Genomic DNA, 26,781 nt, shown 5'->3' on the forward strand with positions numbered 1-26,781 from the left:
TGGATGCTATGAGTTTGATTTCATTTGAACTAAGTCACCTTCACATTTAAAGAACTACAGTAATTTTAAATCATATTCACAAATTCTATTACATCATAACTTTTCTAGTTCAGTGATAACTAACTATTACATCAGTACATCAGTCTCTGATTTTGTCATCTTTTGTCTTCTGTGAGCGCTAGCCTGTCTGCAGCTTTTTACACAGAGCTAATTTCCATATAACACGGAGTCTGGGCTATTGCAGTGATGCATTACATCTGCTGTCAACAGTTTTGCCAGAAATTACATTACTTTCTATTTTGTAATAAGCATCCAAAATTAATTTTCAAAAATTTTCTATTTGGACTGAAATCTCTTGACATTACTGGCTGTTGCTTTATAGCAACAAGTCACACCACTGGTAAGACCTTTTGTATTTTTTTTCTTTCACTTAGGCAGCCTGCCACAGAAATTGATAATGTTTTACTAAGCAGAATTTCAGTTTACATGTAACATTATATTAACAAAGGAATATAAATCAGCTCCACTTTAAGAAGTGTTCATCAAAGCATATCCACCATAGCAGGCTTCATGCCTTCATCTCCTTGGGTGCAGCTATGGAGTAGAAGGGAAAGAGGGGGAAGGTATCAGGTCTATCCCCATCGAGAGATCTCCTTGAGTCCCACCACAGAACAGCAATCACAAAACACTAACAGAATGTTTGATGAACCTTCTGCTTTAATAAAGTATAGCAAGGTATACTTCAATACTTTACTTGCACAGCTTCAAGATGCCAGTGCCACTGTGTATATTCATAGCTGGCATGAAAAAAAGAGGTTTGCTTTTGTCATTGAGCAAAAGAAGGTCCTGAGCAACAGAGAAAACAGCTGGACTCATTAGCCACGGTATGGAAAAAAAGATAATCCAGAAAATAGCCAGAGCAGAGGGCCCACTACACATCTTTTGGCAAAGAAATAATGCATGGTTGCAACAGTGAAAATGCAATGAACTTGATCTAGCACTGGATCATGGTAACTGCTGGCACAAAACATGGGCGAGATGCCCTTGGAGCCTGCTCCTCACCCTGTTGTGGTACACAGTGAGGAGGTGCTGCGCGTTCAGTGAAGGACAAAATCTACCTGCATCCACAAGCAGCAGGACAGGGGTAGCTGCGGGGTGAGCCTTATGGAAAGGTTATTTTCAGTGTATCAGTACCCTGGTGAGTTACATGCAAATACCTTCATGATGAAGAGCTGCTACATATGCTGTCTTATTTACTTTTTAAAACAACTAAATAAGGAATAACATGCAGAGAAGGATAAAGAAGAAATTCTTGGAATGAATGAAGGCAAGACCTCAAAAAATCCAAAGGTTTGATAAAAAAGCCATATGTAATGAAAGTGACAGCTTCAACTAAGTTATCAATATTTTCCTCAAACGCTTTCTTACGAAAACCACAGTTGTCTGAGATTGAGCTGGAAAGCTACAACAGGAGAACATCAACTTGTGAATGTCAACCAGTGCGCAAGGAAATCCAGAAGGCTGGCTGGAGATAAATCAGATCCAGACAGGCATGTTTTGCCAGATGGCCTTTCATGAATTTCATTCAAATGTATTTTCAGTACAAGAGAAAGACTGAGTACTACAGGGTGAAACAAGAACAAGTTGTCAAAGTCCACACAGTAGATTACATCTAATATGCAAGTTATTCTTATCAAAGTAACCTCCTGTGATTAGCAGTAATCTGTAGGTAGGACCTTCCAATTTCACACAGATCCCTTGGAATAGATTTGTTCATTCTTGCTTGTTTAACTTTAAAAAGTAGCTGTTTCTGGAGCAGGAGAGAGAGGATGAAATGAGGTGGGAAGAAGAAGAGGAGGAAATATTTATTTTCTTTGCTCAATCATCCAGAGTGGAGTTTTGCATTGCATTTTGTACCGTATCCTGTGCAATGACATTCTCATATTACTATGGGAATCCTGTTGTTGGAAAACACTCAGACTTTTGGCAAGTCATTTAAACTAGTTGCTGAAATAGATTAAATGGCATTGGTGGCAAAAGCTCTGGTATTTTTCATGATATTATTAAATCTATTCTTGGAAGCTTCACATTTGTTAATTCATGTCAACAGAACAAGCAAAAAACCCACCAAATCTTTAAAAAGAGCTTGAATCCGTGTTTGAAATAAAGACACTTCAGGGAGCACAAGGGTTTAGCTGAGATGTGTCACATACAGAGTTTTCATACAAATTCTCATCGCTGACAAAACACATTGCACTCTAACTCTTGTTACACAACGAAATGCAAAGTTCAGTTTTTCCCTGGTGCGAAAGCATGAAAGAAATGGCATTTCGAGTACTTCCCATCTCTGTGGGGAGTATGAGAAACTTATTTCTGAGTTGATATCCTAAGGATTTGTTTAACCTCCCCAGACCTTCCCTTCCCACCGTGACCCACCTCTCCAGCTTACAAACGGAAGATGCGATGAGGAAGAGAGGAGCAGTTGCTGGCATATGAACTCTGTCCTATTACATCTTCACTCTTTTTATTTTCTTTCCCCACAAATACTGTTTGTTGAACCAAATGATACGCTCCTTGGCAAGGCATCTGGACATCCGGCTACAGACCAGGGTTTTCCTAATTATGGAGTGCAGCTGGAACCGATTCTCCCAGTCTCGAGTGCCTGGATGTCTGCCTCGGGCCAACTGGCAGACAGCTCAGATAATGATTCAGAAAAGATGTACTTGTAAATCAGCTTGCTAAAACACAGATAGATTGCAAAGGTGAGGGTGCTGGTGAAAAATAGTGTACCACGAATATTTGGCACGCACAAGACAGCCCAGTTCGTAGCCAGCAGAGGTTTTGTACAAAACTTGAGACACACATCAAAATAGTCCATGGATAATGCTATTTTGCCAGTGTTTCAGGTCTTTGCTAGACACATACAGACTGACATGCTGGGGGGGGGGTGTTTGATGATGGCCAGAGTGACACTGGGCAGAGCTGGAGTGACTTTAGAGCACTGGCCCTGGCCTCATCTCCAGTTTTTGTCATCAAAGTTGCCTATTTCATTCATTTACTATTCATATGCTGACAATTTTCAAATGTGTGTCAGCACTTCTGATCTCCTCCGCTCTGCTCCAAGCCCTGCTTGCCATGCACTGACCAGGTCTGCCATCCCCTCTGAGCCTCCAGCATCACCTCAAAATGAACTCCTCTGGAGGCTCCAGGAACCTCCAGCGCTTCCCTCAAAACATCATAAAACAGCATCACAGAACAAATACACCGGTGTGAAAAGGGGAAAACTTCTCCACTTTACCAAAAAATTACCTTTTTTGTTGATCCTTAGACCACCATCTAAGAGACCTGCAAGGGGAGTTGGTCTCCCTCCCAGGTCCATGGCAGCCAGGGTACCTATAGCCCTCAGGTCAGCACTCTTGATTACCCAAAAATGCTCAAATTCCCCACGTGGGACATGGGAGCTAAAGGACATAGATGGCTTAGCTGCAGGGTCAGGCACCAGGGCAGACACTCAGCTAGTAACAATGTCTTTGGCATCACTTACAGCTTTTTTTTAAGCCTTTTTCTCCTTCTATGCATTATTCCTACTGTAAGTTATCAGCAGATAAACCATATCATTAAAATCAACTTGGGGGAATTAATTTATACTTTATTCTGTTTAAAACATTAAATTTGTTTACATTTTTTTGTGACTTATTTAATTCAAATACCTGAGGAAGCCTTGAGGAAGAGGGTATCATCATTAAAGATTCACCATGCTCCCTCTCAGTCGGGGCTGGGAGAGATCATCATTCACTACTTCAGATCTGAAGTGAGTCATCCAGAAAAACCATCCAGACATTACAGATACATCTAAGATGAAAGCCAAGTCAGAATGAACACCAGAACCAAATCCACGTCTTCTGGTCTTCATATGTCATAAAGAAAGAATATCATAAAATTGCAGAGAGTATTGTCATCTAAAATAAAACTGAACAATGAAGTTAAAGTTCACATGCCTGGTACAAAAAGTAGAGACAGATGAATGCTGAAAATCCCACCTTATACCAAAGTCCCTGCTGATATTAAATTGATTTATAGGGAATCTACTGGCGAACGTTGTGTTTACTTGTTAGTGGAGAGAGTGATGCATCTCCAGAAAGCCTTGACACAGGCGCAGTCTTGCCATCCGCCAAGGACATTATCCTGAGCCTTCAGAAGTGATGTTAAGTTCAAGGAAGAGGTGAGGTGTTGCACTGACGATGGTCCGAAGGCAGCATCCCAGTGAAGACGGGGCACAGGCAGAGCAAGAAGGCAGCCCCATAGCCACACATGGATTTTGCTCTCTCACGGTCTCATAATAATACACCTGATTTTCATCTCTGCAGGATTTGACATTCAGTTACCTTCATGTAAGAAGACACAGCAGTTTTCACTAGGATACTTAAGGAGCACACGACTTCATCCCGATAGCTCGAACACAGCTAGAAACCACACTGTACTTACCCATCAAGAGAGGATGACAGAGGCAGAGTACATCAGCCCTGTTACAGCATCTTTGCTGAACTTCTTATAAGAAGTAGCATGCACCTACTTACAATGGGGGTCAAATGGCAATATAGATTTAGAGGGGGAGAAAGCAGCTGCCAACTCTTTTCTTGAAGTTTTTCTTGTCGTGAAAAAAAGCCAAACCAATACAAACAAGTACCTTGCCACAAAAGAAAGTACTTGAACACAGTTGCACAAAGATAACAGTATTTTAAGGCAGCTGTGTTGGGAAGATTTTCAAATCAGAGTAAGCAAAACAGCCTGAAATAATTTCAGTCTGAACAGGATTCATTATGTAAACAAAATAGAAAAATATTTTTTTAAGATGTCAGGATGGATTTTCTTCTATTACAAGTAGCATCATGAGATTTGTTAACTGAATTATCTTTCCCTGCTTGCACACCTTGAAGCTGTAGCTGGCTGCCTGCAGAGATGATTACAGGATCCGCCATGGAATGGACAAATGAGTTCTGGTCTGCTATCAAAAAGCCAGAAGTCATAAATCTCTCATTATCCGTGCCATTAGAAGCAAGGTGCTCATCAGGGGGCTAGAAAGAGCACAGGAATTATATCTTGAAACCCATGCATAAGAGAAAAAATATTGTGTTTTCATTATGCATTGCTATTATTCTTTATCTTCACTTAATAAAATAAAGTGGGGAATCACCCCCAGCATATCCACCACACACACAGAGACAAAACTAAGTAGATTCTTGACTTTCTCCTTTTTCCCTTTCTCCTCCTCTTCCAAGTTTTATTTCTTTTTTTTTTCCTTTTTTTAAATTTTCAGTGGTGTGGGGAGGAACACATTCCTGGCTTTCTCTAGGCAACATAAGCTTATGCTGACAAATCTCAGTCCCTAGAAGCAGTGATTAACTCACCAAACCTGCCGAAGCCCAGCTGTGTGGACATAACTCAGGCCAAGGACTCAAATGGGAGTACACAGGAAGATTTAACTGACATAGGTTTGATATCTTCAGCCTAAATAACATGGTCTGTCATCGGAGCTCCCTGCTGGAGCACTTCTGAGATCTTTATGAAGTGTGGTAGGAGGGGAATGGGGAGCTCAGAAACAGGGTATTAGAGGGAGGATATCTGTAAAGCATGGAGATTTGGGGTGGATCACGAGGGATAATAGTGTTTAATAGCCAAATCATTCTCTTTCATAATTTTTCTTCAGTAGTTTCATTGTAGAAATGGAAGAGATACGATAAATGTCACAGGTTCCTATTCCTGTGGCAGTGAGAGGAAGAACTGAAGACAAGGAGCAAGCCATCAAGCTCCCCAACGCTGATGAGCCAAGCAACGAAAGTCTTGAATGGTTCCTCCCACTTTGGTGGGACTGGCTTCCACCCATCTCTTTGCACTGCTAAAAGCAATGCAATATTGTCCATATATTTCACCATGATTCTGGGAGATAGATACTTTTGTATAATTTGGACACATTTTCCTAAGAGGATTTTGCAAAGCAGTGCGAGATGGTGCATGAGCAGCCAAAAACACAAACTCTCCTTGAAGAAGAGGACTCCCCTCTAGGTAATCCTGGCAAATTCCGATTCCTGTATGAGGTGCTCCCTCCTCACACCAAGGTAAGGAGCAGCACAAGGAAGATGACACTTTTGGTTTCTCATCAAAGTTCCTGTTTGGTGGCCATCTTACTTTTTTGGAAAGCTGCTGACACAAAAATGTTATTTGGGATTTTTTAAACAATTCCTCCTGTGGGGCCTCAGCAGCTCTGGAAGCAGCATCTGCAGAGGAATCACCTAGAACAGTTTTGTCCTGGAGCTGACATTTGGGACCATGTGGGAAAAGGCAGATCTTTGGCAACTAAATGGAGATGAAGAGCTGACAGGCTCTGAAAGTCTGTCACTGGCATGGCACAGGAGGCAGGAGAGGAGAAAAGCCAAGAGCAAGGCGATCACTGGAGGCCTGCTGTTTCATGTAAGAAATATGTAACGCTGACTTTTGGGTTAGAAAAACTTGAATAAAACATTTAAATATGAACACTAGGTGTGCCAGAAGTTTGTACAGAAAAGAAGGTAGACAGGAGATAGAGACAAAGAAAGGAGGTGAGTCCAAGCAACATCAACATTTAAAGTTTATCTCTAATAAACTTATCTCTAATTTTAGGGCATTCTGAATACTATTCCTGGTTCAGATCCTTGCACTAAGATTCATTAGTACCTATTGGAATATTATTTGGCTTATTGACCACTGAGCACCTAATGTAGTCTCAAAATAAAGATGTAGCTAACAGAAACATTTCATACAGAAAGAGCTATTGGAAGGGATCCTCTACCACTCTCAGAGTCCCCTTCACAGCATATTATTAAGACATCCACATTGTAGTGACCACGTCCGTTTTTGAAAGTACAAGAATGTTTGAGATAGCCAGAAAATTCTTAAGTGACTGTAAACATGACAAATACTATGCATAAGCAAACAAAGGAAAAGCAGTTCTGCAGCCAAAAAGTATATTTATGAAGAGTTATTTTAGTGGTATTACGTGTATTCATGTAAAGGTCGTAACACGCACAGAATTTGATGGTACAAATGGGTTTTGTAAATAAAAATTCCAGTCTTACTCAGAACTGGTAGCAATTACAAAACAGGCACATTTGTCTAAAGCTGCTTATGCATAATACGAGCTAGAGGTAATTGTTTTGGCCTCAGCAATTCAATATTTCTTACATTTATCTGCTTTTGTAAAAGCACAACTTTAAGACAAGAAACTGTAGAGAGGACAAGAGAAAAACCTGTGCGCTGTCTGTTATGCATGCATTTTATGACTCAATATATATCCTGCTGCAGGGATTTTTCACCATGCTTTTGCTTAACAATGGTATTTGCTTTATTGATTTTTTTTTTCCCTTTTAATACTCTTAATACAGTGGTGGCTCCAGAAAATGATGTGTGCTGTGAGTACAGATGCTTTTGTCAAGACATCAAAGCAGCATTTCCAGCACACATCTATATTAGACCAATTTTGTTTCCAAAACAAAGAAACAGGATGTTCACATGAGCCAAATTTGACACTGAACGATTTGTACAACGGAACTAAACTCAGTGGAGCACCAGTCATGCCAGATTTAATATAGACTTTTCATGTTACTTTTGTATAATAGAAGCATTCATTTTTGTGTAATACTTGGGATATTATTTCTTTCTGGAAAGTCTTTCGCATTAACTGCTGTGATTACAGACATCAGAAACTGCTTGATAATAGGGGATGCAGTAGGCTAGAACCAAAAGAAAAAAAAATCACTGTTCGCAGGATAAAAAACACAATAGCTAAGATTTAAATAAATATGAAGCCTAAAATGTTAAGTTTCTAAGTCACTAGTTTGATCACAAAGTAAATAGTTTTATTTTGCGTAATTTAAGAATATTACATAGCTCCCACTAATTTCAATTGCCACTGACTTTCCTCGACTCTAAATCTAACAACTCGTCATGCAGCTGAACTTAGTAATTATTCTACCATGTAAAACTTTTCAGTTGGTGGAATAATACCTACATTTGCCTTTTGAAGGGAAAGTGAAAAACAAATCACTATTCATAGCATGCTTTTACCATGCGGCCGTGATCTGTTTGATCTTGGAATTAGCCCTTTTGAGTTCCATTGCAACAGGTTTAGAAACACAGATCATGCTAGAGATTAAAACAAAAACGTAGTAATACGAACATAAAACAGGGCATGGCGGATTTTGTTTTTATCACCAGGTTCAACAAAAGATAATTGGCAATTGCCTTTTTTTTTTTTTTAAATCACTAAGGCTTTCAATTCAGAAATGGAGGGTGCAGAAAAGCTTGGAATTGATGATTAAATGTTAAAGCCCTCAGAACCTTAATTTTTGGCGTCTTTTAAATACTGGCTGTCAAGGAATGAAATTTAGAGTTCTCAAGCTCTCTTTTGGCTGTGGGTGTCACCTGAATGAGAAGGAGCGGGGCTGGGAGCTGTCAGCACCCACCCGGCCCCACCGGCCGAGCAGCCCGGCTGGACCAGGCAGCCACGGCCGCTTTTCCAAAAAGCAATAACCTGCTGCCTAGCAACAACCCAAAACTCATGATTGTTTGTATATTCCATTTCTTGTGCAAAACTAAAAGCTCAGATCCCAAATTATTGCATTCAGCAACATCAGAGCTGCAACAGATGGATAAGAAAACGCATTTTCCCTTACATGCTGCAAGACTTCCTTGCTCTGCAGTGTTGCATTCGTAAAATATACACACACCCTCCAACACATTTTGATGCAAGACCAAGCTGGAAAATATTTCAATATGTGAATAGCTATTTTCACAATAGTTGTCCCCTAGGAGCTACTTCTATGAATAAAGTAATTCACATATCTATACATTTTAATGATGAGGGCACTAAGACTGATTTAGGACCAAGCACAAAGGGTCACGTTCTCTCTGGCATGAGTATGCTGGATAGCATGACACAACTATGCTTGCAGGAAAGTTGTCCCTGTGTTTTAGAAGTGCTGGTTTTTCCCTAATTATTATTTACTGCAAATGAGACAATTAAAGAAAAAAAGAAAAAACCCACAACCCTTTTGCACTGTGCTCTCTACTTGGATCAGATTTTTAACCTGATTTCCAGAAGGAATTTGATTTATGCCCTCTCCTTCTGTCTGTCCAACCTGGGGCTTTTGAGCTCGTGGGCTGTCTCAACCAACATGACAGAAGGGTCGATAGCTGATCTCTGACAAGCTTACTGCAAAAATCAATGGCTTTGTAGAAATGAGAGGCTGCCACAGAGAGAAGTTCACCGGGCCCCCCGTTTGATCCGTGGACATGCTTATGAGCTGGGCAGGACATCCATAGTGTCGCATTGCTCGTGGCGGGTGCTGCTCCTTGTCCTGGGAGCAGCGAGGAGGCACGGGGGGCAGATGGAAGAGGGGATGGGTGAGGAGATGTGGGGAGGAGGGAGCAGCACCCGGGTGAGACTTGGGTCTCAGGGTACCAACTCTCTGCTGCTCATGAAACAATGCCTTTCTTGTTAGCCTTTGTTTTCAATTTCATCTTTTTGTTTTCATTCTCTAAGAAAATATGGAAATCCATGCTAAGATTATGGAAATTGAGAGGCTTAAAGAAAAGTGAAATGCTGGAGGCCGGTCTAATGATGCTGTAACTGCTTGACCTCGGTTTTGCTGTACCTTAGACATAATCATGTACAACATCCGTCCTGTTTAAAGTCACATAGCAAATCATTATCAGAGTAGTCGCCTTCCTAAATTTGCCTACTATGATAGACACAGCATTGGATACCCGAATTTTACTGCAGAGAATACCTGGAATAACATTGTATAAAGTGATAACTGGCCAGCTTAGGTTGGTATAACGAAATGCTGAAGTAACTATCTATCAAAGGCAAAATTAAGTCGTTACGGATGATTACCACCCCACTTTGTTTGTCCTACAGTTGTTCTGTTCAGCAACTATCTCTGATCCAGAGCCAACGCATAAGCCATTAAATAATTTAGCTGCACTCTTCACTCAGTGCAGCTCCCCCAGCCAAATTCTGGCCCCTCTCAATTTTGGTCTTTCCACTGTGTGCTCTGGGATGAGAATTGATCCCAAAGGTCTCTTCAGGTCCACCAGTTACAGGAGACAGACTTTGCTGAATGTGCTTTCAAAAACCTCTTTGGTCATTATCGATATTCTCTCTAACATTAACTACCATTAAATCCTCCAGCTAGAAGCTGCAGAATGACCTATAGGACATTACCAAGCATTTTCAAGCTTAACAAGGAGTACACTAAGAGCTCACAACCCCGTACTGGCGACACCAATGCTCAGGTGGGACGTGACCAGGTGATGATCTGTCTGAAGCCAAGAGCAATGAACTTCGCATTGGGAGTGGGGAAGATTCATCCTTGTGCAGAGCCAGTGCAAACCTGGATGCTTTGGCAAAGGAGAAATTCAGGTGGAATTTTCTTTTAGGAAAGTTTCAGCTGAAAATTTAGTTTAGACATAAAACTCTACAGCCTATCTATGTTGCTACGGTCCTCGTGCAAACTGTTCCGCTCTCCATTTTGGGCTAGCTCCCAGCTGAACTCTCTCATGATGCAACACGACTCTCCCCCCTCACCCTCTCTAACCCAAGCAAAAGCGCCAAAGAAAAATTCCTTGGAAAGAGTCAGCATTTTATGGAATAGGTTGTAATTATTAACCCGACCTCCTCGCAATGGACTTGCACATACACCGTGCCAGTGGATTACTCAGTGCCAGTCACATTAAGTGACTTAGATAATATGTGTATCCACAAAACACAATAACTAGTTCTACCTGGTTTCTGAATCCTTGTGGAAATACAGCTCCCACCCTTCTTCACCCCACACCCATTCTCCTGGGGTAACCTCAGGTAACCAACGCATTACTGTGGGTACACCCTTGTCTGTCACTCTGCTGCTGGGCCCACACTTTCCCGTTTTAGGATGGTGTCCTGGCTAAATTCCCAGCCACGAAACCGCTGCAGGTAGCTGCGAGAGGCCGGTGAAGTACTTAGTTCCCACCAACTATGCTGTCCCTCCTTCCAGAAATAACAATTTAACTTCTCCTCCGAGTAGCTTGTACCCTCTTTCCCCCTTTCTCACGGCATAACTACATCTTCTTTTTATCCTAATTTTCTTGGGCCGATAGGCTTGGGTAGATGTCTTTATTGGATTACTTGACGTTACTTTGGTTGACTTCCAACGTTTTTTAGGATGGGATGGGGTTTTGGCTGTTCTGCTGTTTGCTTTTTTGGTTTGTAATGGACATTTTTTACATCCACTCAAAAAAGTTACCAAGGCAAACAGGGTCACAAGTCAGTAATGTTTTATTCTAAACCGTGGACATCTATTCTCCTGCTGGAGCTTAGAGATCCTGTATTTTGTTTCCCCATGATACATACATGCAATTTGGTTAGTGAGAATGATAAACAGATGTGTATACACAGGTATTGATTCGATAGAGTACTGCATTATTCAAGAGAGTTGAGACTAAAAGGCCAATTTTTACAACAGAAGTATTTACTGTAAATTAAAATCCTACCGATTGAAGCCAACTTTAGAGGATTAGCACAAGATTCATGTGCTGCTTTAATCACTCAAAAGACTAAGATCAAATAATGGTAAGAAAGAAAAAGCAAATTCCGAGCTACTCGTTTGTGCATTGTTTAATATATTCTGGTAATCACAATCCTATAGCATGTCCTGATGTTACACACGGACACACACTGCAGGGATACCTGCAACGGCGGGCACAACAGCGTGCTTAATCTTACGCTTATTTGAGTTAAAGGTTTTTGCCTCCTTAAACAGATCAAAAAACAGGCTTTCAGGGTATTGCCTTTTTAAAAAGAAAAAAATTAAAATACACTCATAACCAAGTATGCTATTTGTATGCTTAATGGGATAGAAGTCATCTATGAAGTAAAAAAAAGAAACAAAAATTTCAGCAAGTCATTCATGTTATTCTAAATAAAAGGGCAAAAATGCTTCTCATACCCTAGACTGAAAGCATTATTTTGGAAGATCAGCCTAGTCTATGTCATATTGATTTAGGATCATCTTATTACCCTAAATGTATTACTGCATTAGAGTAATGGGATTAACACCTTGGCCAGAATGTTAATGCTGATAGGTATATAAATGCAGATTTATAGACTTTGTTCAACATTTAAGGAAAGTTTATTAATCCACAATTAGGTGGCGGGTTGTTGCCTTTTTCTTAATTTAAATTAAGTACTGAAACTGAGCACAAAATGTTTCTGTACCTTGGGTATAAGCTAGTGTTTCTGGCTGTGGTAGCCATAGTGATAACACTAGGATTTTCCCAGGATTTTCAAGGTTGGGGGTTTGGGGGTTTTGTTGTTGTTTTGGTTTTTTGGTGGTTTTTTTTTTTTCCCCCAGATGGCACTGCCAGTTTAGTTCCCTGTTGCTTTTAAAAATTAATAGCTAAATCAATAAGGTGCTCTTGACTTCCCTGAAACTAGCTAAGGGAAAGTTCCACCATCTCCATAATTTATGCTTCCAAAACCCCTGCTTTTCTACCAAAACTTCCAGTTAGCGGTTATTATCAGCAGAGCTGGATTAAGATCTGGAATATAGTAAACCCAAATTATTATAACTTCACGCTCAGATTCCTGAAATAAACTCTCTTTTGGGGAGCCAACCCCAAGTTTGCTCCATCAGGCTGGGTCAAAATTAATAGAGAAAGAAGCAGGGGAGAAAGCCTATATGGTACGAAGTAATGCTGTAATAAAATACAATATTTCCTTGAATGAGGAGTTTCCAATACCTTTGCCTACAGCAAGTTATGATAACAGCCGCTGCTTTGTATGAAGAAATAAACAGCTTTATGTTACTGACCTCTATCACATATAGCCATGAAATCAGAGTGCAATTGTAGTTATTTGCTGCTTTTTAGATATTCATTTCTCTTCCCCGGTGCTTAAGAAGGCTGACTGAAGGCAGCTTATACTAGATTAGGCTTCCAACACCTTCATGCATTATAGACTTCCAAATACAATTTTTCCCTCTTAGAAGGTGAAAGTGTTGAGTCATTTCTTTTAAAGATCTGATTGAGGTCATTGCTCATAAAAAGAAAAAGCCGGCGGTTCAAGGCAGGGCTAAGTGAAATGCAGGCAGCAAGCTGCAGCCCCGGCGAGCAGCGCCTGAGTCTCCCCGGGACTCGGGCTCCTGGCTCCCCTGCTTTGCTCTGCTCACCCTTCCCTGGCTTAAATCAGCCAGGCACTAGCAGCTTATCCGAGATCATAACGTGGATTAACAAGGGCTCATCGGATGGAACCGTGTGCCAGAAATAATTATGGTTTAAAATGCAAGAGCCTGGCAGGAAGGGATTGTCATTTGTGAAGCCAGTCCATTTAATGGAGAAATGACCTGCATATTACAGTAGAGGATAATTTGGCAGTTACAGTTTCAGTGGCTCAGACACATAAAATACAGTCTCATCAATGTGTAAGATTAGAAGTAATTAGCCCCTATATGGTAAAGTCATCAGTTAGAAACTAGACTCCATCTGGGGACTTTTTGTAATGATGCCTCAGGGACAAGTAAGATGGGACCTTTGACTTACATGATTTGGAAGGGACTGAGACCTAATTAAATCTGCAAAGATGCAGTAACTGCAGTAAAAGGGATTTTTAAATACGAAACATATTCCCTTTCTCTAAACAAACTAGGTATATTACACTCTGGAACAGTAAGAGAATTAATCAAAAGACAGTGAGCAAACAGCTGCTGTGCGGCTGCCAAATAGAAGATGATACAGGATTATACAGAACTGAAAAACATTTAATAAGAATTGAAGAATATTTAACAGCTCTTTTTTTAAGGATAAGGTTTTATTTAATTGTGGTGAAAACCAAACACACAACACCCATCGTAAATCCAAGAGAGTATGTTTTTTTTAAATCTGTTTCTTGAAATGAATGTTATAATAAACACTGATTGCCTTAAATAAATAAAAGCTAGTTCTCTTGCAGAAATAATATACAATTTACTTTTTCACTCATTACAAAAAAAGAAAAAAAGCCTTGCAGCTTTTCAAAGAGAGGTACACAGAGCTATTATATTTTTGCTACTGAGTTCCATAAAGCACTTACCATCTTCCATTTTCTTAAAAAAGCTTGGCACTTTGTACTGGAGAAACGAAAAAATTTAAGTTAGCTTCTCAGCAATGATTGCCTTATTTACATGATCTATCTTCTCCTAAGGAAAAAAAAAAATAAATCACTGTATGATATTAACATTTTTCTACCATAACTCAATGCTCTGCATTTTGTCAATGCAGAGCTGGATCATTAAAGCCTGGAAGCTAAATGGAAAAGTATTTTAAGGTCATGAACTAAGAGTGGAGCAACAGAGATATACTGATCTCAAAGAGAAAACAGTACCAAGGTGACACATGTAAGTTTACATGCTTCATCATGCTGCTTAAAAAACAGTAATTAAAACAGCATCAAACTCATACGTAGGCAGGTCAATGCTGAAAGAAGTTACCATCTAGCCAAAAACTTCAGTATTTTTTTTTTTACATTTGTAAAAAAGTCTTAGAAGCAATTTTATCCTTGCACACATGATGGTGGGGGGGCTATATTTTTAATTTTTTTTATTTTATAAAAGAACCATCTTCAGCCATTCCTGAGTTATAGGATCATAGAATCACTTGGCTTGGAAAAGACCTTTAAGATCATTGAGTCCAACCATTAACCTAGCACTATCAAGCCCACCACTACACCATGTCCCTAAGCACCACATCTACACATCTTTTAAATACCTCCAGGGATGGGGATTCCACCACCTCCCTGTGCAGCCTGTTCCAATGCTTGACAACCCTTTTGGTGAAGACATTTTTCCTAATATCCAACCTAAACCCCTCCTGGCACAACCTGAGGCCATTTCCTCTCGTCCTATCACTTGTTATCTGGGAGAAGAGACTGACCCCACCTCTCTACACCCTCCTTTCAGGCAGCTGTAGAGAGCGATGAGGTCTCCCCTCAGCCTCCTTTTCTCCAGGCTGAACAACCCCAGGTCCCTCAGCCACTCCTCATAGGACTTATCAATTCAGTGTTTTAATCTACCATAAAACGTCTGTGAAATTATACACTATTTTGGATTGCCTGTAGAACTCTGAACGCAATAATCCTTATTTCAGCCAGACTTGGTGAAAGGGTATCAAACCAAGGCTCCAGCTATAAATACATTATCCCATACACCACATCCACAGTCAACTGTACAACAACTAAAAACGTGTTATTAGCATCATGACCAAGACCACTCACTTAACAAAAAGAGCCCCATAACAAACCAGCTACCACAATAAAGAAGTCACCGCAGCATCTCCCTGGGGATGTATAGAACTATCGCAACTCAAACGCTGCCATGCTGATCTGTGAAAATAAACCAGCCGTAATAAACATTTTGAAATGGATTAGTGTTTTCCTTTAACTACAGCGGACATATATGAAATGGTTTCTCCTCTGCACAGTAGGGTCTACACTATTTGGTCTGATCCACATGTCATTTCTGTGGATATCCATCTGTGCACAATGCAGTTCCACCAGCAGCTATTTCAAAGAAGCTCAGTGGGCTCTTTCTTTACAAGAAAAGAAAAATGTAACCACTTATTCTGTTTTTAGTAGAAGAGCATGATGAGTTTGATGGCTAGTCAATCACCATGAGAAAAATCAACAACAATCTAAATGCTCAAGTATTTCAAGCCTCCAAGTGACCTTTCAAGAGGATTTCAGTTCGAAAACACAATATGAGGAAAAGCTATGGATTTTGGAATTCATCTTATATCCAAAGCCTTTGCTAAATGTCTCTTAGAGATTGCTAGAAATGTAAAATAAACAGCAGTGGGGATCAAAGCTAGGAAAAAATGAATTAAGGAAAAGGTGGGCTGGTGTCCAGCCAGTGATCTGGGTCAAGCAACATATATAACTATTTGTCTTTGATTACGTGTGTTGGAAATACCACTCGGCTTTCAGAAGGAGAGCGACCTCTCCTCAGATAGTCAGTTAGACAAACTAGGGAAGATGGAAGTGGACACATGAAAAAAAAAGTAAAACCCTCACAGAAAAAAATAGTCCCATCCCAACAGAGCAGTCCCTGTGCAGGAAAATGCAATGGAGAGAAGGAAGGGGAAAACCCTGGGGACGAAGGAGGAGGCCTGCAAAGAAAGGCCTGGCTCCATCTATACTGGAATAGAACAGGACAGTTAATGCTTTTAAAGCTGAGAGAGTTTTCTTGGTTGTTTTTTTTCTTGGTTTTTTTTTTCCCCCCCGTACTAAAAGCTCAAGAAAAGTTGGTTCTAAAAGCCTCCATATCTTTGGACAGAGTGGAGAGGGAGAGTGTCAGGTTAAAAAAAAAAAAATTGCAAAGAACAGTCAAGACAAGGAAGACTGCATTTATACATGGAGCATAAAAATAGCAACCAAAACGATACTAACTGCGAGTTCAAATAAGAATACACAGCGTAGAAGCGCTGAATAATCCAGAATGCCTCCTTATTTTTAGAAAAGGGGTGTTGATATCAAAGGCATCTCAGAAATATGATGGGATTAAGATAAATCAGTGGACACTATGAAAAAAAAAACCCAGTATAAATGATATAGAAATGACAGAAGACCAGGCTGACAAAGGAGAAGAGCCAAGAACCAAATAAACTAGGTAAATAAACAAAATACACACAGCAGTTCCTCAAAATCTCCTTAAACTCAATTTCCATCCTAAAACAGCAGTAGTATACTAAGAACCGGTATTTTCTCAGCATGGCCCAGAAAGGGGACCATTACTGCAAAATACTGACACTAAATAAGTTGGGACTTGCAGCAAAAGTCCAAAAAGAAGCAACATGGTAGAGATCTACAAAAATCATAAACAGCTTTCAAAAGATGCATAGGAAGAGGTATGGGGAGATGTGAAACTACTGGGTAGATACATGCATGTTAGAAGATATTTTTTTCTTCACAACGCGTAATTAAATTGTGAACCTAAATGACCAGAATGAGGATAATGATGTAACTGGATCCTTGCTCTGACACAGTGTTGCTATTATGTTCCCATCACAATGCCTCTATAAAAGACACTGTGGGCATCCTTTAGAAATATTCAGGAAAATAAGACCTTCAGAAATAATGCAAAGGTGGTTTTGGGGTGGGGTTTTTTGTTGTTTTGGGGGTTTGCAGTGGGGTTTTGTTTGTTAGGGTTTTTTGTTAGGTTTTTTACAGACCAGATTTTTTTTGCTGATATTCAAAGCTGTAACGACAGTGAGCTCCTATACACAGCTAAATGGTATACTGCAGGTATTCATGAATGGGAATTGTGTTTTACTGTGAGGTGACACATCGAGGAGATTAACCCACCTTTCACATAAAGACAATCTGCAAGAAAATTCTACCCTTTCCAAGGACTAAATTGTTTAAATAACTCTGTTATTCAATTATTTTAGTATGTATAAATTGGAAAAACCACAACAAAAGCAGTTCACAACTGCTGTTCTCTTTGATGTATATTTACAGAGGAATTCAATAAATTAACAAAACAGAAACAAGTTTAGAAGTTCCACTTCAAACTTATGTGTGCCAAAACAACATACGCTGGGCTGAAGAAGAAATCTCTGGTCTAAAATAAAAGCTAAACTCTTTATTGAAAAACAAAGCAGCACATTCAAGGCTTTTGCCCATCTCATATTACGGGAGGATACTCTAGAGAGCAAGGTCATAAGTTTCATAGTCTGTATTGCTGTTAGGAAGCAATGACAGATTTATTGTAAAGATTTGTCAGCAATAGCAGTGAGGTCACTGTGCCCCAATACACCGAAAATGTTTATCTACCTGTAACCCTGTTACAGTTGGAGGCTAAACATTTCCTTACCCAACCCTTTGGCTTGAGAAAACATGTATTTACCTTATAAAGCTGTAATACTGCATCAACATTCAGCTAATTGGAGGTTTACTGTCATTAATTTAGATAATATACATTCATCTTACAAAAATAGCTTCTGGCAGCTTCTTTAATTTAACCTTTCTTTTAGCCTTCTTTTTTTACTGTCACACAACTAGCAATTCAGTGCTCACAAATGACCTCCCGTGCCCCAGTCATGCCATAACAATCAATGGTAGAAAATTCATAAAGCAGATTAAATTCTACAGCATTCACTTTGATGAATTAGTAGAATTTGTTCCCTTTAGCTTCTCAGAGTTAATCTTTGATTTTTAGCTGAGTGCACTGCATTGGAACAAGTAAACTAGGGACACATCGTATTTTTGTTACTTACATGGCTGTAATGGAAATAGAGCCACAGCATCCATTGCAGTAAAGCTGATTTTTACAGATTTTTGCTATTTATCTCCATTATCTTACTACTTAAAACTATGAGAAGGAATTGCCCATGACAAAGTGTTTCTGTATAAAATTTGAGATTATTACATTGTACTGTAATGATTATGCTTTCCTACCTGGTGTCACACCATGCCAGAATGAGGCACAACTGAGGATCATTTGCCCACAAAGCTTTAAGGGTGGCAAATGATCCCAACGGAATAAAATAATTCCATCACTGCAAATCACATAACATGTTTTGTTCAACGTAAAATTATTATTCACCATTTAAATTAAGGATTGCAAGGGAAATGCATTCTGAGCTTTTTCCATTTCTCTCATACACACAATTTGGCTAATGAACCAAGAAACCAATTAGTGAAACATCTCAATTTATAGCAGGTTGAGGTAATCTTTAGCCAGGGCACAGTTAGAACTCCTGCACTGTGAAAAGAAGACTTTTCATCTTCAGAAACAGCACTCTGGAGTTAATGAGCCCTCTTAATACAAAGCATCAGTGATGGCACTATTTGCCCAAAAACAGAGGCTTCACCTCCCCAGCAGCACCTACCAGGACGCGGCACAGGCTGGGTGAAATCTCTATGCAAATTCAGCATTTTCTTTCTGTTGACATTTTGTGGATCTTGGTGTATTTGGCACATGGATGTGCAGTGCGTGGTGGTGCACAGCAGAGGCTGGATGTCTACGTGGAGATAATGGGTTTTGGAGAAGGTTCGTTTTCATGTAGCAATTGTCCTCTTGCACGTACAGTCCCCTCTTACCACCATGCCTCAGTTTTGCATCCAAGGCGTTGTGCTGAAGACTTTCTCCCAATTTGCAGCCCTACTCACTGGGTAGGGCTGCTCAGGCTGATCTAAGCCTGTGCCTGGTGCATGGCTGAGGAGAGGGACTACGATAGAGGCCACTTCCCAGCTTCAGCACGGAGCCAGGGATGTCGTCGGAGGTGCCCTGGTCCCATGAACCAATGGACAAAGTCTCACACTTTAGAGACAAGAAAATCAAGAGGTCTGAGGATTCGAAAAGAGGAAGTGGAGGGGACAGTGCTCAAACCATAGGGCTAATGGGGAGGGCATATCTCAACTCCCACCTTCTTCCCAGATGCTGGGATCCACAGCAGAAACCCACTCCTTCATGTCAGGTGTCTCAGCTAGTTTCTCTAGTTATAAGTAAATGGCTCATTAAAGGGCCTAAAGAAACAGGAGATGGACTCTAGACCTGAGATTCAGAATTGTATTTTCCCAGTTCCCAGAACAAACCCATAGCCAGGCTGGAGGGTGGGTGAGGTAAAACAATAGAGGGTTCATGGGATAAAAGAAAGCACATAAAAGAGGGAGGCAATCCACTGCTAAAAGGAAATCTTTGCTCCAGGGACTGCTCATGCATTTTGCACTACAAAAAGTACTTTAATAAAGTACATTAAAAAATACGAATCAAGAACTGCAGCCCAGACATTCCCTTCTGCTGCTGTAAAACCAACATAGGTGGCACTAAGCTCTGTAACACAGAATATCCCCTCAGTTCCCAAACCACATTTATTCCATGGGGTTTCCATCCTACTACCACCTGTTTCTTAACATTGTGTTATCACCCTTGATTAAACTGATTAAAGATATATGTTCTTTATATCTATATAAAACCTACCAGAGAGGCATGCATGCACAAGTGCAAGACATGCATCAATTGCTTATTCCTCTATTAAACCATATCAAATCCTTACATACCTACCTAAGCCCCCAATATATTTCCCATCTCCCAGCCTTCCTACCACTTCTCACATTCCTCGATACCACCCGTGACATCCAGAAGTCAAATCCAATCTCACCTCTTCACGCATCAGCCCGAATGCCTTGCAGCTAATTGGGGTAAGTGTCTCAGAGGGGGAGCTCACCTGAGCTGGAAGAGGTGTGGAATCATAGGGGTATGGCAAGGACCTCTACAAGATATAGATATTGTTTTGCGGTACTGCCTGTATGGAGGCATTTATTTCGTGCAGCTTGGTTAAGTACTTCTGTGAAGGCATTTGGGAGCAACCCATACAATATTCTAGTAGCACTAGGGTGTGCACTTCACAGTTTGGGAATCCCAGGTTTAGAGGAATTTCATTTCAACAGGAGAGCACTTCCAGGCATGATCCTCTGCTGATACCCTTTCTTGCAATTAGCCTGTGCAAACCCAGTTGGAAAAGGAGAGAAGCAAGAGAAGGAAAGCACTTATACTGGTAGTGGAGCCTGCCTGACACATGCACATTTAATGAGTCCCAGAATTGGACACAATTCAGAAGTTGTATAGAGACAGACTCAGATCACTACAAACATGACGTGCAAGAAATAATTTGAACTACTCAAACATTACTGAGCTGCAATCAACTAATCACTTAGGAAAAAGACCAAGAGTCATGAACAGCTTAATGTAAACAGCTTTTCAGCATGCAAGAATAGGCAAAAAGGAAAACAAGTATTAGGCTGCATAAGGAACAGAATGCATTATGGAAAATACAGTAGCACTAAACATAATCTAGTGGTATGCTGAAGTACTGTGTCTACTACTGATTCTCGCCTGCAAAACTTCAAGGGGACCTAAGTTGTTTAGGTATATCTGTTATTTTTAGCCTTTATGTACTAGGTGTTATAGCGAGAATTTGGGAATGGGCAATAAATATGGGAGGCTTTGTTTTTTAACTTCAGTGCATCAATAGCCACAATTTTGCTGAAAAAATATTTAATTCAAATTCAACCAGGAGTTCCTCTGAGGCTTGGGCTCAATTCAGTGCTAGGTGGTAGAAGTCAGCCACTTCCTTTTTCCTTAGAATAGTAATGAAAAAGGAGAATGAACTTGACTTTATTTACAGCAATGGTAATATTATGAGAAGCATGAGGCTTGGTAATTGAGTCAGGAGTAGAAGTGGAAGTCTCCTGTGACAGCCTGTAATTGTCAGAGCTCCAGTTAAATTCAGCAGACACAGATTCAAGTAATATTTGGAATGCCCAGATAGTACCTGTATCAAACCTGGCCTCTGGACCTCTAGAGATTTGCTTCTCGCTGCATTTTGGTCCTTCCATTTTAATACAGCAAATATTAACCAGAAAACTGTATGGGTAATTCTCCACTTCATGCTAAAAATATTTCATCTATAAGTGCATTAAAAATTCCATCCCCTAGCAACTGCGAGATTCCTGCTTGAAACAGTGATGGGAAAGATGGGGCTCCAGGAATGTTAGAGTCAAGCAAGGATTCTGCAGGTGTGAAATCGTTGGCAATTATGTCTGATCACTGGCTGCACATGTTTTTGCTGAATGCGTTCAGATTTACTGTAGAAACTGGCCTGAAGTATTACCGAATTCTGGGAGCCCCGATTAAAATAAACTGTGTTCAAGATACGTGTACTGCAGAGAGACTCTCAAGTCAGGGAGAGCTCTACACGAACAGGAAGTGTCAGACACCAGAACAACAACAAATTAAAGAAATGAATCATCTCCAGAAATATTATTGCTGGTTTCTGAAAACAAGCTAAAACTCTGTAGCTACCTGAGGAGAACAAAGGGGAAGAGAAACAACGTGAAAAGTAATAAAGTGGAATTTGGATGTGAGTAAGAGGCAGAGCAGCTCACTGAAGATCCAGACAGTAAGTGCGCATAGGTGATTAAGACTAAGCCATTACGCAGTAACCTGCCGTGATCATCTATTGCCTGGAAGGGCTGGAAAGGCAGCCCCAGCACAGGAGGAAATGCCCCTTGCTCACTCTTTCCTTAGCTGCTTCTCGCAGACCCAGAACAGGACTTCATTTACCAGCCCGTAAAATGCAGAGAGTAGCACAAGTTTCCTTGCAGCTCGCTGAGCTATTCCTCAGGTTTCTCCCCCCTGGCTCTTCCTGAACTTTTTGCTCCCCAAGCTAGACGAACTCCTGGAAGGAGCCACCAAAACAGCTCTTTAACTCTGCACAAGCCTACCAACCCCACATTCAGTCCTCTTTCCTTGGACGCTTCCCGCCAGCATTCCCTGTGCAGTCCCGTTTGTTCAAGGAGAGGTTTGCAGGTAACGACACGATGTCGGAGTTGCAGACTTGCCCCAGCCAGGAGCTGCAGGAGCTGTGGTCCTGCCCCGTTGCAGCCCTTGCACCCTATGCCAGCCTCGCAGGGTGAAAGCAGCAGAGGCGATGCAAGAGGGGGCCCTTCTCACAGCCCCTGATGAGCCCCGAGCAAGAAAAGACCCCCTGGTTTTATGGAAGAGGGCTCAGAGACCCATTTACAAGCCCTTTTATCTTTCCACCTGCAAGAGAAAAGGGACCTGGTGTTTGGCTCGCACTCTCACATCCTCCTCCCACGTACAATAACCAAGTCAGCCCACATTTCCCACAGGAGAGAAGTACATGAAAGCAATCGCTAATAGCTCAGCTGCTGGTGGAAGGCTCTGCGCGCTGCTCGGGGGAGGTTGGCTTTGGGCAGCGTGGCAGCCTAGAAATTGCCATCAACCACACAAAGATGAGTCGGGAGACCAACGCAGATTGCTGGCCAACAAACTTGGTCTCCTGCCTCCACAGAGGATGCAAAAAGAAGATCAAACCTTATTTAATGATCTCATGTTGCCACTGTGAATGTGGGTATCAAGGAGATGATAGAAGCGTGGCTGTATTAGGGATGACGCCCTGGGCCACGGCTGAATTTTGCATTTAAGGCAGGGCTTCAGCCCTTTGGGCGAGGAACAGAAGGGTTTTTTCCCAAACATAAAAGTACTTATCCTTTGTACAGAAGCATCTTTCTGCTGTCTTACTTGTAACCTTTAGATTAATTTGCTGTTCTAAAATCTTTGTAGGTGATATCATGACAGTTTCCTTATTTTACAGCTAAATTGCTGGTTTGTATTCTGAAACCTCAGCTACAAGGTTCCACAGCTTTTGGGGGGTCTTTGGGATTAATGTACTAAATTTCTGTTTCTCAGACTGTACTATCTGCTTTTTTTAGTCATCCTGCTATGAAGCATTTCTCCAAGAAGGTGATTTTCCCTCCTGCTCATCATATCTTTGGCAGAAAATGCATTTTAGTTAGCTAATTAAATATAGTTGTATTGTACATCAAATATCAGTAATAATATAAGGCAGTAACGTCATGTCTACTGTGAGAACAAGTTGCATTATACATCGTATCTGTAAAATATCACTGCGATAACAATTTGATGCAGCCGTGCTTTTAAATCTTTGCTTGGCAGAGTGACTAGCAAGCACCGGGGTCTGGCAAGTAGTTTTTGGCAAAGAGAACACTGTAATGATGAGGACAAGGATCCTCTTCCATGCACCTTCCCAAAGATGATGCAAAGCCTTGACTGCCTGTGGAGGAGCCCATGGAGCCACAGCTTAGGCAGCTGCTCTGCTCCTAGGTCCAGCTTTTACCGGCTTTTTACCAGCACTCAATCCAACCGTGCCCATGTGCTGTCCTTCCCTGGGTTTCTCCTCCATTTCCAGTGCTTGTGAGAGGCTGTGTCCTCAGCTTTCTGCTCCTCCTCCGGCTCTCCAGAGTATTATTGGCTCTCCTTTTCTGCATTCTACATCAACTGGTATAATATAAAGAAAAAATCCTCTGCTCACACATGCCTTGTATGTGTATGTTTTGGATAGGGCATGCTTATGTGTACATCAGAAGCTGCTATTTTTTCTCCATTTTGCAGTTTCCTTAATGCAATTCTATGCTGATTGAATACTAGCGTTTCCTAGCATTTCAAGATCTAAACTAACCTAAAATAGCTTATGTTTTTATATATGCCTTTTCTGTTACTCCCAAAGGGTTTCAGTGTCTCTCACAAGCTGCAGTCAGAATGATTAAAATGAAGCCCTTTCTGGAGCAGTCAGTAGAAGGCATATTGATAACTTGCCTTCACTACCCATTTCAGTGGAGCAAAAGAGGGAAATCTTAGCTAAGCAAAACAGCTAAATGTCAACTGATAGAGGAAATCTGTGGGATGCTCAAAATGCAGTAAATGTAGCCAGTGTTTCTTCTAAAGTGCAGAGAAGTAAATAAAGATATTTTTTGTGAACAAAGCTTACATTGTTCAAAAAAGTGTACTCTTTTGGAGCATGCTAAATCTAATACCTTGTTCATCAAGTTATGATCTCCACCAGATGCATAATACCTACAGTTCATGATGACCCACTCATTTTCTACCACCAATGTCCGTAAGTCACCAAAAAAGGTCATGAAAAGAAGCAAAAGTATTAAGTATCTATAAGCAGAGATGAGCTCCTAGAAATTGTCAGTACCCATGGCCAGGTTCACTTGGGCACTGGAGGATGCAAACACAAGGCTCACATTCATCTCCATTAATATTTTTAGTTGAAGCTTAAAGAACAGTAAAACAAACTAAGCTGTAAGACAAAATACATATTAGCATTTAGATTAACAGTTATTATCTCCATTTCCCATCACCAGACAACAGTGAAATACATGATGATGGTTTAAGATTTTTTTTCAAAAAGGTTAAGGGCTCCCTGAATTCAAAGGGCTGGGAAACACTGGCCTGTAAGATAAATGGCACTGGCCCTGACATGTGCTGCATATCCTCAATACATCTGGACTCTAGCTGGAATTAAAATTCATATTGCAGTAGCAATTAAAAGACAGAACTAGGTCATGAGCTGTTGTTCAAGGCACTATGCAGGCAAAGAAAGAACAAAAAATACCCGAAGCAAGCAGCATTTGCCCTAAAAATTTCAGCACTGAGAAATTCAGAAATAGGAGATAACAAAAAGAGGAGGATACGACAGGAAAATAGGAGTTGGGGTGTTTTAGCAATGCCATGCCATGCGCTAACCTTTTCACCAAGCAGTGGCTGTTACCACTGGGCAGTTCTCAGTTTGCATTACGACCATTTAGTTTCAAGGAGAGGACAGGGAATGACTGAGCTGGCGATGCTCAGCACCCACCACGCACTGAACGCTCGCTGGGGTCCTTGGCCCTGTACACATGGGCTGGTGCTGCATGTGTGATACGTTTCTTTACACCTACATACAGCATTGTTTGCAAGAGTCATTTCTGTGGCTGGAAGATTTTTATAAAAGAAACCATAGCAACCCTCCTAAATCTACTGGAGCAGCAGTTAACAATTTGCTATGTCCATTCTGGTATGCAGCTTTTTCTTTTCTCCCATTAAGTTCTATATCTCCGTCCAACATTTTATTCTATACGGAAAGGATTGTATGAGAGATATATCCACAATGCACTCTATGGTATATCATACTCAGTGTGACAATGCACATTGTATTATCCACATCCAATTCTAGATGTAGGAAGTGAGAATGAAATCACATTGCTTCAATTCCCTTTTTAAAACTGCGCTGAGAAATTTTGTGCTGTTATCTGCAAGTTAGCACGGAACCTCGCTGCAGACTGCTTTTCTGGTTTTGCAATACTGCACGATATTATTAATGAAGGTGAGCACCCACCTTCAATTGTAATGGTCTCATTTCATTCACTCAGTCACATGAGGAAAAAGGTGGTGGAATTAAATTTTAGCAAAGTGAGAGCCAGACACATAGTTGTTGATTAAATCTTGTTTTCAGTGTAATTTAGCCTAAAGGTGATCTGTTAACAAAAACTGACTACACAGGAAAAAAGTACCCTCCTTCTGTAAGACTTTGCAGGGGAACTTTGCCTGTTAAAGCCTGATATTGTTGAAAAAAAATTAAAAAAAAAATTTAAGTGCATTTCCAAAATAGCCCTCACTACGCACAAGAGCTATGGGTAGGATTGATTTACACGTACAATCGTCTGACAGCTGTGAATGTATTTGTTTCATCTACGTGGCTGAAATGCTGGATGTGAGGAGAGCTGTATCAGCACTGCGCTGGTGACAAGGAGAGGAAAGCGGGCTCCTTCTCAGCATCCAAAAAGCAGCAGTTGATGGTTTCAGAAGAGACAGTAGGCAGAAGAGTTGCAGAGAGTACCTGTCCATGTGCGGCCACGGGCTCTGCCCTGCCCTCGCTTCCCCGTGGGGACTGCCGAGCCAAGCCACGCAAGCTATCGCCCCAGACTGCCTGGTTGTTGTGTACTCAACCTCCCGACTTTATTTTACATGTATGCGGCTCTAAGAGACACTAGAAATCCAGATTGATAGAACTATAAAAATAAATGCAATCAATGAAATTCAAACAGATAAATTTGAAACACAATCCCAGAGGCACTCCACGCTACCCACAAGGACTGCAGCTAGCGTTACCTTCTGCTCAGTCTTCTGCTGTTAAAACCACTTTTTTTTCCCATATGTTTATCCTGGGCTATACTACAGATATAAGGGAAATTGTATCTATATTCTCTTGACTCAATTCTTCATCTTCCAAAAGACTGCCAAAATAACTGGCAATAGGTAATTTTGTCACTGTCTATTGTACGTTTGTTCTGCACCTTTACAT

General features: G+C 40.8%; 1 protein-coding gene across 1 annotated transcript in view; it reads right to left on the bottom strand.

The window, feature by feature from the left end:
- C8H10orf90 (chromosome 8 C10orf90 homolog) overlaps nucleotides 1-26,781 on the bottom strand; it is a 68,222-nt gene that overhangs the window by 35,254 nt on the left and 6,187 nt on the right.

This window comes from Ciconia boyciana, chromosome 8, assembly GCF_034638445.1.
Source record: "Ciconia boyciana chromosome 8, ASM3463844v1, whole genome shotgun sequence".
Lineage (NCBI taxonomy): Eukaryota > Metazoa > Chordata > Aves > Ciconiiformes > Ciconiidae > Ciconia > Ciconia boyciana.